Raw genomic sequence first — 3663 nt, 5'->3', positions numbered from 1 at the left:
TAAAGCATGTGTTAAGCTGTATTTGCACGAAATGTTCGTTAGAGTGATAGAGCACATTGTGTTTCTTTTCAGTGTGTTCCGTTTTGATCGATGTTATTGTTACTGCAATTGATTCGCATTGATGTTACTAGCACTGATAGTAGGAGTGTCGCAAATCTAGGTTATTAGTTTTTCAAGTATAGTATTTCCCGATTTTTCGAATGTGGCAATCAATTCATAGCAGAGGTTTATATAAATGAACTTATGAATTTAGTAGAAATGACTCGAATGTAATCTTGTGATTTGTTCCATGCCTGATCCACTCCTAAGATCACCCGATGTATACCAATTGTGTGTAATCAAGGTCCAATAGGCCGTTGAACTTAATGAGTCTGCCCTAAGTCCACAACCAAACAAGGAACAGGACCTAAGGCGGACTCACCATTTCTAAGCCGATCGTCTCTTAATTACACATAATCTTGAGGTATACATTAAGTAATCTTAGAATTACCATAAGCAAATCGTTTGTAATAACAGGTTATGAAATATGTGGTAAACTCCCAATGAATTAAAATGCATGCCAATTTTATTGATATACTCTAGTTCATAGAGTTCAGAAAAGTTTGACCTTATATTAGGTCTATATTTCGTTAATGTAAGGAAAAACTTTGACGGTGACACGACCCCTTGAATAGCGTAGTCTCTAAATTTGAAGGGTCGAATTTATGTATATGACGGGGCAGTGTTCAAACGCACGCCAGGAGTTTGAGTCTGTAATGGTATGTCAGTAGTGTACACACTACTCGTGGCGGGTGATGTTCTGTGGGCCATAGAATGAAGACATGAAAGTTTGCATTGCCCTAAACCTTGCCCTGGCTTCTGCCATTTGATGTTCTGTTTTTACCACGCGTTTTCTCTAACGCTGTTTGACGTTCCCGATATTCTCTAATCTCGGCTCGAATTGCGGTCACTTCCCTCTGAAGGCTTTGATGTGGTTTCTGATCTATCCATGACCTCCATCCAGGTGACAAAGGCGAATTGTGGTGATCTTGGTGGTAGAACCAACCTCCATGATTTCGGCTGATCGATGCTCGTGTTTGTACGCTCTAGTGAGTGATGCGGCGTACTATGACAAGGAGATCACTGTCTACTAATCCTCCTCTTGTTGAGGTTGTAAAAGCCTCATCCATGTCATAGGGAGGGTGTTAACCTTGTTCCTAACTCCGTCTCTGTAAATCTACAGCTTATCGAGGTGTCGGACCATGGAAGCCTCGTCGGGTCTTCTCCCATTTCTTCTTTTCCTTTGTTTCCCTTCGGTTTCTCTTCCTCTCGCGCCTCTTCCGAATTGTCTTCGGGGTCTTCCTCTATTATTTCTTCAGGATCTTCTTTGAAGTTCTCTCTCATCCCACCACCATTTTCTTGGTTAGGGAGAATAGGGTCTCTTGGTAGTTGAGCTCCCGTCACGTGGCTTGTGCGAGAATAGGGGTAGAAAAGATAATTAATAGACGTCTAATCCTATAATTACTTATAGGAGGGGTGATCCTTATTAGTCATGTCTATAATCACATAGTGCATACCAGTTATATATACCCTGAGATAGAATAGACCTTCAAATAAATGGCTCTACTCTAAGTCCACAACCAAACAAGGAACAGGACGTAGAGCAATAGCCATAGATTTTGAGTCTATAATATCTATAATTATGTATAACCTTAGCGTATGCACTCAGTCATTATAGACCTACTAATAGCGTCTTTAGTTTTCACATAAGTTGGTTATAGTATCACCAAATACTCCTATAGTATTTTAATGTTTGTCTTATGTTTTCAATGTTTCTTTGTAGATAGAGTTGGTAAGTTTTTAGACTTGTTGCAACACCACAACCATTCCCGGGCATATGCTAATCACTTCTGGGATAGACATAGTTGATCAGGCTATGTCATTCCCAGACCTGACTATACATCCCCAAGCCTACTTGTGCCATTCAACAATCGCTACTTTTGTTTTGTTCTAGTATGATGCTGACCTTAGTATGTATGCATGCATGTATACTTTTAACATGAAACTATTTATTTCTAAAAGTATAGTCTTTTGAAAATGTTTAATCAGTGACTTTAGTCCCAATGCATTTATAGTTTATATATATTATGTGGTTCGATATACTTAGTTCACTATAAACAATGCTCTGATACCAATCTGTCACACCCCCAAACCAAGGATGGCGGAAACGTCCGGGGGTGGAGGACTTCATGTATAGTATCACAACAACGAGTATAATAGTGCTCAAAGTAAACACAACCATCATAAATATAATTGAAAATGTTACACCATCATAAATAAACCGTCGAATATAATGGGTCTGCCCTAGGTCCACAACCAAACAAGGAACAGGAAGTAAGGCGGGCCCACCAATTCTAAGTCGATCGTGACTAGATTCTTACATAACTCTAGCATATATACTTAGCAATTATAGCTGAAGTCTAACAATTATAGATGAAATGTGGTTTTAATAGAAATATGTTTCCAAAGAAAATCCAATATTTTCCTTATAAAAGTCATGTAGTCTTAAATGTCAAGACCGAGAATATGTATGTGTTTTGTACTTATAATGTTCATAATGGTAATGTGTTTCCAAAGAAAATCCAATATTTTCCTTATAAAAGTCATGTAGTCTTAAATGTCAAGACCGAGAATATGTACAAGTATTTTTCCATACTTAAAGTAATTCATGCAAGTTTAAATCGACATAAACTCGTTTAATTTAGAAGTAAAACCCCTTTTCAAAGTAGAATTTTCCCTGTAATTGTTAACTCCCTATGTGAGTCGTTATAACCATACTATGACGAGAAATAACCTGCACAACGTTTTTCAGACGTTAAGATCCTATGACTCTTGTCACCCGCAGACCTGCCGGTCCGGCTGTAGCTAGCAGCGATGTGTGGGGTGTCAATCCCAATATAGATCTATACACAATTATCACGCTCTCCCTACAAGAGACTCTGGTTATAACTTACAGGAATTGGAATCCCGTACTCTAGGCGTACGGGGAGAGAATTGTCTCACAACTTACGTTAACTAGTTTACACATAGTTTGATTATAAAACCTCTTCCGTGGTGGAAGTGAAATCACCTTTTATGAATAAATTAGTGATATGAAATCCTTAAACTATTACTATTATAGTTTATCATGTAGTATATGAAAAACCCATTTGTTTTGAGAGTAAAACCTTTTTCATGTAGTAAAAATCCATAAACTATGCTTATTGTAGTTTATTATATGTGTTCGAAATGAATGAAGAATCCTTTTCATGAATGACTAAATTTCAGTTTATGATGATAAACTAACCAGAAAATACATTCAATATTCAGAACTTATTGTTATGCACTTTGCTCAACATGTTACAAAGTGTTATGAAAGTTGTAAGCTGTTAACTAGTTTTTAACCTTTCTATACTGTTTTAGAAAAATCATAGAAAAATCGTACGAAGTCGAAAACTAAATCCGTAAACTCTGAGAGTTTAGAAAATGTGTCAAGTTTATTCGTAATTTTTATTATGATTTTTATAAGTCTTTAACTTGTGTGAAAACGTTCATATTCACAGACTGGTCCGAATTGGTTTCTGAAATGATAGGTAGTTTTGTAAAAATCACCATAAATTGTAGAAACATCGTATGGAGATGTGC

The sequence above is a fragment of the Lactuca virosa genome, chromosome 8, assembly GCF_052849685.1.
Source record: "Lactuca virosa cultivar CGN04683 chromosome 8, Lactuca_virosa_CGN04683_v6, whole genome shotgun sequence".
Classification (NCBI taxonomy): domain Eukaryota; kingdom Viridiplantae; phylum Streptophyta; class Magnoliopsida; order Asterales; family Asteraceae; genus Lactuca; species Lactuca virosa.
Note: the sequence above shows the minus strand (reverse complement) of the source record.